The sequence below is a fragment of the Anser cygnoides genome, chromosome 1, assembly GCF_040182565.1.
Source record: "Anser cygnoides isolate HZ-2024a breed goose chromosome 1, Taihu_goose_T2T_genome, whole genome shotgun sequence".
Classification (NCBI taxonomy): domain Eukaryota; kingdom Metazoa; phylum Chordata; class Aves; order Anseriformes; family Anatidae; genus Anser; species Anser cygnoides.
The window spans coordinates 161,519,979-161,530,993 of record NC_089873.1 but is presented as its reverse complement, the minus strand read 5'-3'; the positions used below and the strand labels follow the sequence as shown (position 1 = coordinate 161,530,993).

Here is an 11,015-nt window from a genome sequence, read left to right as displayed (position 1 = left end):
TGATTGAGATCATTACAAACATTACAATGACCCATTCTCTGCAGTGTGTTTTTGAAAAGCAATTTCTTGTTTGTTTGTCCAGCATCCATGCTCTTCCCTCGTGCATTTTTTCTTCCATGATTATTTTCATTACATGCTCTAGATAACTCATTGAGCCTAGACCTTTCCTCTTCTTCCTCTGTCTCTTCTCAGGAACATTTGTGCTATAATACTTTTTCTTCTTCCCCTTTGCAACTAATCTAGGCTGTCTCTTTTTAATTCGAGTTGCCAAGAAGCCAGTGAGGGATAAATGTGGTCCAGGTGCCAAGGAGAAGAAGCGGAGCATTTTCAATTTCAATTTTCATCATCAGCATGCCCTTTAAGTTGATTGTCATTCCTCCAAGTGCTCACAGAACCCTCCAAAACTGTTTTTGTCACTTTCCCAGCTCCTGGCTAGCAGTGAAGGAACCACACTGTGCTGTTAAGTAGAGGTTCCATGCAGTTGTAGTTGCCTTCAGCCACGCCACCCTGACTACACCTGATCCTGTCAGATTCTTGGAAGTTAAGCGGGGCTGGGCTCCGGCTAGTACTTGGAGGGGTGACCTCCTGGGAATACCGGGTGCTGTAGGGTAGACTTTTGTTTTGGCAGCCATCTTGATCATATCTCTATGACCATGAAGCAGTTGAGTTGAAAATTTTTGGTGACAGAAGGAAAACTGCCACCAAAACTTCAATCCTGGATATGGGGAGAGCAGACTTCAGGCTGCTCAGGGAACTGGTTAAGGGTCCCCCGGGAAACTGCTTTTGAAGGCATCGGCATCCATTGGTACTGGTCAGTCTTTAAGCACTGCCTCCTAAAAGCACAGGATCAGGCAATTCCAAAATTTCGCAAGTCAGGCAGGTGGCGCAGAAGGCTGGCTTGACTGACCAGGGATCTTCTTCTGAAGCTTAGGCACCAAAATAAAGTGCATGGCTGCTGGAAGCAGGGACAGGCAACATGGAAGGACTAAAGGGATGCTGTTCACCTTTGTAGGGAGAAAATTTGTGCAGCCAAAGCCCAATTAGTGTTGAAGTCAGCCAGGTTTGTGGGAGACAATATAAAGGGCTTTTTTAAATATGTGAACAGAAAAAGGAGGACCAGAGAAAACATAGGTCCACCACTTGGTGAGGATGGTCACCTGACAAGCAAGGACATAGGCAAAGCAGAGATATTTAATGCCTTCTTCACCTCTGCCTTCAACACTGATGATGGGCTTTGGGACCCCGGGGGGCCCTGAACTGGAGGACCGTGATGGTGGGAATGATAAACTCCCAGACAAACCTGAGTGTGTGCGGTATTTACTGATCCACCTGGATCCATACAAGTCCATGGGTCCAGATGGAATTCATCCCAGGGTGCTCAGAGATCTGTCTGACATCATCACGGGACTTCTCACTATTATTTTTCAGTGGTCTTGGGAATCTGGAGAGGTCCCAGTTGACTGGAAGCTGGCAGATGTTGTGCCAATTTTCAAGAAGGGCAAGACAGAAGATCCTGGTATCTATAGGCCTGTCAGTCTCACATCAGTGCCTGATAAACTTATGGAGAAGATTATCCTTGAAGTTATTGAAATGCACCTGGGGGACAATGCAGTCATGGGTCACAGCCAACATGGGTTCACGAAGGGTAGGTCCTGTTTAACAAATTTGATTTCCTCTTATGATAAGATCACCCACCTAGTCAATCAAGGGAAGCCAGTTGATGTAATATTTATGGATTTCAGTAAAGCTTTTGACACAGTTTCCCATAGGATCCTACTGGACAAAATGTCCAGCATACACCTAGATAAAAACATACAATAAGTGAATAATTGGCTGACAGGTAGGGCTCAAAGGGTTATGGTAAATGGGGTTACATCAGGCTGGGGGCCAGTCCCCAGTGGGGTCCCCCAGGGCTCCATTTTAGGACCAGTTCTTTTCAGTGTTTTCATAAATGATTTGGATGAAGGACTAGAAAGTGTTTTGAAAAAGTTTGCTGATGATACTAAACTGGGAGGAGCTGTTGACTCTGTTGAGGGTGGAAAGGCCTTGCAGAGAGATCTGGACAGATTGGAAAGCTGGGTGATCACCAACCGCATGAAGTTTAACAAGAGCAAGTGCCGGGTCCTGCACCTGGGACAGGGCAACCCTGGCTATATGTACAGACTGGGCGACAAGATGCTGGAGAGCAGCCCCGCAGAGAGGGATCTGGGGGTTTTGGTTGACAGCAAGTTGAATATGAGCCAGCATTGTGCCCCGGCAGCCAGGAGGGCCAACCGTATCCTGGGGTGCATCAAGCACGGCTTTGCTAGTTGGTCAAGGGAAGTGATTGTCCCGCTCTACTCTGCGCTGGTGCAGCCTCACCTCGAGTACTACGTGCAGTTTTGAGCACCACAGTACAAAAAGGACATTAAACTGCTGGAGAGTGTCCAGAGAAGTGCTACAAAGATGGTGAAGGGCCTAGAGGGGAAGACATACGAGAAGTGGCTGAAGTCACTGGGCCTGTTCAGCCTGGACAAGAGGAGGCTGAGGGGAGACCTCATTGCAGTTTACAGTTTCCTCACCAGGGGGAGTGGAGGGGCAGGCACCAATCTATTCTCTTCAGTGACAGTGATAGGACCTGAGGGAATGGTGTCAAGCTGCAACAGGGGAGGTTCAGGTTGGATATCAGGTAAAGGTTCTTCACCAAGAGGGTGGTCGCTCACTGGAACAGGCTCCCCAGAGATGTAGTCAAAGCACCAACTCTGTTGGAGTTTAAGAAGCGTTTGGACTGTGCTCTTCGTCATATGGTCTGAATTTTGGGGCAGAACTGTGCAGAGCCACGAGATGGACTCAATGACCCTTGTGGGTCCCTTCCAACTCAGTATATTCTATGATTCTATGAAAACCAACAACACAGACATGGGATTTTCCATAGCAATAAGATCATGTGGTTCTTGCTGACTTTGAGGAAAATAGGTACGTAGGAAAAAAAACAACATTTCTAGGCTTGACCATGACTGTTCTTGTTATTTTGTTCATGAAAATGTTAATATTCTTCTCTAAATTGATTTTAATTGTCTAAGAAGCTACACTCTAAGAAGATCTATTTCTGATCCATGAGCTGCTTCCAATAGTGCTGAGACAACTAGCTGATGTCCTTGAAATATCATTCTTTATCATATTTGAAAGGTACCAGAAATTGGCAGAGGTTCCTAACAACTGGAAAAAGGTAAACTTTTCTTCTTGCTACCATCAGTTAGTCCAGTCTCCCACCTACAATAATCCTTTGGATGAATAAATTCTTCCACTCAAACTGAAATTCTTCAGCTGTGTACAGGTGAACCAAGAGATCTTTGCCATTAGTTGACCATTTCAAAAGTCCTTTCAAAGGTTTAGTACAGATTTGCCCACACTACTTGTGCATCAGCAAGAACATATTTTGCTCTTCTGCTCTGCTCAGTTTTCCAGGCACGGAGAGGAAACTGCACTTACTAATCTTTTTTTTTTTTTTTTTTTCCTTCTGTCATGTGCTTTCAGTTCAGCTGTAACTTTTTAACAAACTGTTTTGATTTAACCAGTCAGGCAGATAAACACCACACAGCCATTCACTCCTCCTCCCTCCCAGTGGAACAGTGGGATGGGAGAGAGAATTTGGGAAAAAAAAAAAAAAAAAAAAAAAAGTAAAGGCCAGTAGGTTGAGACAAAGACAGCTTAATAGCGCAGAAAATTAATAATAATAATAATAGGAATAATTGGATGTGGTCTACCTTGATTTCAGTAAGGCTTTTGACACCATTTCCCACAACATTCTCCTCAAGGAACTGACTACTCGTGGCTTAGACTGGCATACGCTTCGTTGGGTTAACAACTGGCTGGATAGCCAGGCCCAAAGAGTTGTGGTGAATGGAGTCAAATCGAGGTGGAGGCCGGTCACTAGTGGCGTCCCCCAGGGCTCAGTACTGGGGCCAGTCCTCTTTAGTATCTTTATGGATGGCCTGGATGAGGGGATTGAGTGCACCCTCAGTAAGTTTGCAGATGACACCAAGTTAGGCGCATGTGTCGATCTGCTCGAGGGTAGGAAGTGTCTGCAGGAGGATCTGGATAGGCTGGAGCGATGGGCCGAGGCCAACTGTATGAAGTTCAACAAGGCCAAGTGCCGGGTCCTGGACCTGGGGCACAACAACCCCAAGCAGCGCTACAGGCTGGGAGATGAGTGGTTGGAAAGCTGCCTGGCAGAGAAGGACCTGGGAGTACTGGTTGATAGTCGGCTGAATATGAGCCAGCAGTGTGCTCAGGTAGCCAAGAGGGTCAACAGCATCCTGGCTTATATAAGAAGCAGTGTGGCCAGCAGGTCTAGGGAAGTGATTGTCCCCCTGTACTCGGCTCTGGTGAGGCCGCACCTCGAGTACTGTGTTCAGTTTTGGGCCCCTCACTACAAGAAGGACATGGAAGTGCTCGAGAGAGTCCAGAGAAGGGCAACGAAGCTGGTGAGGGGTCTGGAGAACAAGTCTTTTGAGGAGCGGCTGAGGGAGCTGGGATTGTTCAGCCTGGAGAAGAGGAGGCTCAGGGGTGACTTTGTCGCTCTCTATAGGTACCTTAAAGGAGGCTGTAGAGAGGTGGGGATTGGTCTATTCTCCCACGTGCCTGGTGACAGGACGAGGGGGAATGGGCTAAAGTTGCGCCAGGGGAGTTTTAGGTTGGATATTAGGAAGAACTTCTTTATGAAAGGGTTGTTAGGCATTGGAATAGGCTGCCCAGGGAAGTGGTTGTGTCACCATCCCTGGAGGTCCTTAAAAGACGTTTATATGTTGAGCTTAGTGATATGGTTTAGTGAAGTACTTGTTAGTGCTAGGTCAGAGGTTGGAGTAGGTGATCTTGGACGTCTCTTCCAATCTAGACGATTCTGTGATTCTGTGATTCTGTAATAATAATCTGTACAAAGAAAGTGATGCACAATGTAATTGCTCACTGATCGATGCCCAGCCCAACCCCGAGCAGCAATCCTCCCAACCCTGTCCAGCCACCCCATATTAATTGTTCAGCATGATGCCATATGGTACGGAATACCCCTTTGCCAGTTTGGGTCAGCTGTCCTGGTTCTGTCCCCTCCCAGCTTCTTGTGCACCCCCAGCCTTCTCACTGGCAGGACAGAGCGAGAAGCTGAAAAGTCCTTGGCTTAGTGTAAGCACTGCTCTGCAACAATTAAAACATCAGCATGTTATCAACACTTTTTTCATCCTAATCCAAAACATAGCCCTCTAGCAGCTACTAGGAGGAAAAATAACTCTATCTTAGCCAAAACCAGGACACAAACTCATACTCTGCTGCAGCTGGCTGCAAATAAATATTGCATAATTTATATGTCTGCTAGAAAGAAAGTAGAACAGATTTATATATTGAAAGTTTTTTTCTTGGGCTTCTTTCATTCTCCAGCTAAAAGCTGTATTTCATGACAATTTGTCCTCTTTTTTTTCCTGAATGTCCTCTTTTCATCAGTTTAAGAAAAGGCAGTGTGCATGCACTATGATCTTCAGAACAAAGCTGGAATATTTTGGTGTGCTTAACTATATTTCCTTGAGGAATGGAAGAGTGCTGTTTTCCCATATATCTTCATATATTCCACACATTTTCTGAGTTTCCACAAGTGATATTCCAGTAATACATGTAGTTTGACCTAAAAGAGTACAATGACAATGGAACACCTGAAATAAGTCCTAAGGAAGATACTATTACTGACTCATTGAAAAATGAAGGGGGGTAGAGGGAAGCTGTATTATACTGAATTTTATTGCACTGTAGTTTAATTTGATATATATCATATTTTCACTTCTTTTTAAAATTATATTTCCATTGAAAATTGCATACAATCCCTATGAGCCAAAATTTCCTTACTGCAAGTGGCACTGAGGAGTCTGATAACATTTATAATAACATGGTAATTCAGTTTCAGTTCAGTGAAGCTTACTGGTATGACAACCTGTATAAATAAGACTGTAGTATAAAAATCAGACAGACTCTTCAAGCATATGTCACAGCTGTTTTTTCCATGCAAAATCAGACTATACAGTGTTTGACTTTGGATCTACTTATCAGACACACTATTCCTGAAAAGGTGACGGGTTGCCATATTGTTCAGTTATCTTATTACCATCACTCTTGTTTCACAAAGGATTATACATATTTAAAACACTTTTGAGAAGCCATATGTAATAGTATGAACAATTAGCTTTTCTGTATTTTCAGGTATTTAGGAAATAAGTTTGTCTTAGTATTTTGCTGCTACAGCTTCTGTGATGTATGTAACATATGTGCAGATTACCTCAATCTTTTTAATATAATGAAAAAAGCATAAAGATATATAAATGAAAATAAAACAGCAAACAAGAAATATACAGTCATATGGAAGGATTACATTTTCCATGTTCACTTTCTTTTGCCTGTCCTTTTCATGACCTGTAAAACAATGAGAAAGATGAATTATGTGAGAAACTGCCAGACTGCGAGGGTACGTGGAATAGAATTTAGAAGCTTTTGCATTCTAATAAGTACTATGACATTTATTTTTGAGCAAGCCAATATATCCTCTGTTTTTGATTCTTTCCTAGGGGAATAAAAGAAAAAAAATCTATTTATTTATTTATTACTTTTCCCATGTGTTTCCAGAAGGTCTTTTAATAGTTAGCAATTGCCTGATGGAAGTTTCTAAATATTTCTGCCTTGCAGCTTGCCAAATCAAAAGGGAAAAACAAAACAAAACAAAACAAAAATAAAAATTTCTGCTTGTGGTGGAGCTGGTAGGAGAATCTGAGTTCCGTAACACAGACCAAACTAAAATTTTACTTATCAAGATTAGATTATGAATAATATTACAAACACACAGACAATTAATGGAGCAAGAGATTACTTTTGTATCAAGTTTTTTTAAGGCCAGCTGCTTAAGACAAAAGGTTATGTTTATTTGAGCTTTCTTGATTAGAAAGACGCAGAATTAATTTGACTCCTGTTTCTCTGAGTGCCAGAAGAATATAAATTGTTCTTGAATATGTTACACATCACTATTTCATCATTATGCTCCTTTAGAATGTTCCTAAGATTACAGAGGTGCTCCCTGAAAGAGTTCTGTGAAATCTTTGATTTTTGTGTTATATCGTTGTATGCAAAACACTCTTGACTTGGGGAATTATGGCTTAATTTAATTCATTGCCAATTCACATAAATTTCTGATTGTTGACTTGGGTATTGAAGAAAAAGGAAAGCATAAGCAATTAAATAATTACATAAAACCCCTTTCTTTCATATTCCCTAGACTCAAATTAAGCCAAATACATAGCTGCAGATCCTCTAATTTTCAACCTGAGTTACACTCAGTCCCAGTTCCTTCACTGAGGTGTTGACTGGCATAGGAGTCTGGGGCTATATGTGTAATGACTTCTGCCAGTTGCTTCTTTCTGGTGATCTTTGCATCTTCAAATTTTCCTGTGTTGCATTCTGCTGCAATACTTCAGGGCTGTCCGTGCCTTGATGTGGATTGCCCAAGACCACAGTCCTTCAGCTGGCCTCAGCATGAGTGTCCTGAAGACTGTTGTCCCTTTAGGGGTATATGTACCCCTCTTGGCTTCAAGTGCCTTTCCAGCAGCATCTCCAGAAGCAGCATCTTCAGCCCTTAGCAGCTTCCAATTTATTTCTAAATTATGTCTCACTAGGAGTGCTGCATGTTGGTCTGAAGTTTTTGTGCATGATGAACTACTCACACCAGTTTCAGAGCTGTCTATAACTGGTTGTTACTGTCATATGGCAGCTTATAGCGTCTTCCCACACACGTGACCCCTGGAACCCCTGCTACTAACATCCTATGATTTATGCTAAGTATGAAGATACAGTTGATTGAAAATGATATCACTGATGATTTCAAATTAATTTAACAATGTCCAGTTTATACTAAATATTAAGGCATAAAACTGCAAGCAGGAGGTTTTAAGGTTCAATATTGCAGTGTCTAACTTCTAAATACTGCTTCTTGCCAGAGGCTCAAGCCCAAGACACGGGGGAGAGTCTGATGAAACTTGTTCATTATTGACTGCTAAGCTTCCACATGGGCACCAATAATACTACCGGGAAGACATGGAACATATCAAGTTATATGGCTAAAGGAGTAAGGATAAAGACTGGTTTTCTCATTGAAACTGCTGAGGGTGAGAGACTTGAGGAGCAGACGTCCTTAGTGTCAACAACTGTTAGCACATCTGGCGTTGACAACAGAGATATGGTTTTAAAACCACTGGAAAGCATTTGAGGATTTAGGGTTGCTAGAAAGAGATGGTATCCACCTGATTAGGTAGAGGAAAGCATTCTTCCCAACTGGCTGATATGGAGAACTTTGAACAAGGATCAAAGCAAGTTGAGGATGATGGCACTGAATCAAGCAAGGATATGTTAGACCAAGTTGGCAAGCAAAGGGCGCAGGGTGATGTGGACAAGAGCAATCATAGAATCATAGAATGGTTTGGGTTGGAAGGGACCTTAAAGACTGTGAAATTCCAACCCTCCTGCCATGGGCAGGGACACCTTCCACTAGACCAGGTTGCTCAAAGCCCCATCCGACCTGGCCTTGAAAAATTCTAGGGATGCAGCATCTACAACCTCTCTGGGCAACCTGTCCTAGCGCCTCACCACCCTCACAGTAAAGAATTTCTTCTAACTATCTCATCTAAATTTACACTTTTTAGTTTAAAGCCATCACTTCTTGTCCTATCACTACACTCCCTGACAAAGTGTCCCTCCTCATCTTTCCTGTAGCCCCATTTAGGTACTGGAAAGCCACTATAAGGTCTCCCCAGAGCCTTCTCTTCTCCAGGCTGAACAACCCCAACTCCCTCAGTCTGTCTTCATAGGAGAGGTGTTCCAACCCTCTTATCATCCCTGTTGCCCTCTTCTGGGCTCGTTCTAATACGTCCATATCCTTCTTGTACTTGGGGCCTAAAAGCTAAATGCAGTACTCCATGTAGGGTCTCACAAAAGCAGAGCAGAGGAGGAGAATCACCTCCCTCAGCCTGCTGGCCCCGCTTCTTTTGATGAAACCCAGGATATGTTTGGCTTTCTGGGCTGCAGGTGCACACTGCTGGCTCATGTCAAGCTTCTCATCAACCAACACCCCTAGGTCCTTCTCAGGGATGCTCTCAAAGATTTCATATTCAATACAACAGGGCAGAATGGGACCTACCTCAAGTGAATCTTCAAAAATAAGGAACTATCTATAGAACACCATAATGAGTCAAGGTCTTATATCTTCTCTGGGAGTTAAGCCTTAAATGGTATCTCTCTGAAGTATCCATATGCTAACACATGCAGAAAAATGGCAGGTGTGGGGGTGGATCAGAGGAGTTAGAATTTTGTATGCAGTTGCAGGGTTATGATGTGTGGGGGTTTTACCCTGCTGGACAGCTGAACTCCACAACAACCATTCTCTCACTCCCCCTCAGAAGAAGATGGGAAGAAGAAAGTATACAGGAAAGAAAAACAAACAAACAAAAAACCCAATGATTTAATTAAAGAGGAAAGGAGGAGGGAACTAAATGAGCAAACATCATGCAAAAGCACAGAGAGGGGGGAAAATATTTATTCTCTACTTCGCATCAACAAGTGATGTTCGGTAATGTCCTGGGAAGCAAGGCCTCAATACGAGTAGCGTTTTTTTCAGGAGGACAAACATCTTCATAACTTCATTTCTGAACAAAGCTTGCCATATCTGAACAAGGAATAATCATTTTAATTTTCAAAGTTAATTTTAAAATTCATATTGGTTAATTAAATGAAAATAACTTATCAAAAGCTATCTATAGAACTTGCAGCAAAACCTGAAAAAATACATTGTTAAGTGTGGGACAGGATAGCTATTATTCACTTCTACCAAACCAGATGTGGACTAAAAGTCACAATTTGCTAGGTACTGTGGTGTCAAAGTTTGTGATTCAAAGTTGAAGAATTTAATTAGAAAAAAAAAAAAAAAAAAGATTTGTTGGACATATTTGAGCTTCAAACATACTTGACAAGGTCACATTTTTGTTAGCAAGTTTCAAGAGGAAGAAATTAACTGGTTTATATAAACAAAATGACTTCCTAGTGATTACAGTTTTGTTGTTGTTGTTTGTTTTTAAACTATAATTGTCTTGAAAAGATAGGATAATTTCTTCTGAAATGATCATCTAATCTAAATGCTTCTGTAATAGTATCTTAAGAAGTTAGCTTGTTCTGAATATTATATTTGTTTTGTTTTGCTTTTTTCTGTTTGTGTGTATGTGTGTTTTCCCACTCAGTTATATCTTTATCTATCTAATGTTTAATATATACCTAGAAAATGCAACTCCAAAAAAAGAGAACTATAGAAAAAATCAAATTAATCTTTTCTGGACTTTTTCAATGTCAAACGATATCTGAACATAATGTTCTGTCTTTTAGTCAGCACAACTAAGCTATCTAAATATGGCTAATATAAATAAATAAACGGGTTTTTAAAAGACCTTTGTGTAGCACTGCATCACATCAGAAAAATCCAGAGTACTTTTTGAGTTAAAAAAAAAAAAAAAAGGCAAAATAATGCACCTTTAGGATGTTTTGACCTAAAGCCAGGATGCTGAAATACGAGCTGAAAAGTAGCTTTCTGTTAAATATATTTTTCTAGCATATGTTACAGGAAGATATTTTCCATTTAATATCATATATATATATAATTTTAAAATACTGTTTCACACATTCATTAAAAAAGGGATTGGGTGTTGAGGGATGAAGAAGGGGAGATAAATTAACCTGCAGATACAACCACGATACTCACATACTCTGGAAAAGTTAAAATAAAAAGAAGATAGTATTAAAGGTAAATTATTTTAACAATGATGATCTTGTAGTAAAATTCTCTGGGGAAGAATGAACAAAGGAAAAGGAAAGCCAAACTACTCTTTAAGGCTGACTGAATTTGGACAAGCGTGAAGGAGAAATGACTATTCATTTGTAAATGTAAATTGACAAAACATGCCAAAATT

General features: G+C 41.4%; 1 pseudogene; it reads left to right on the top strand.

Annotated features, from left to right (window-relative positions):
• The first annotated feature begins 489 nt into the window (after positions 1-489).
• Positions 490-610, top strand: LOC136789765 (5S ribosomal RNA; annotated as a pseudogene).
• Positions 611-11,015: the final 10,405 nt, after the last annotated feature.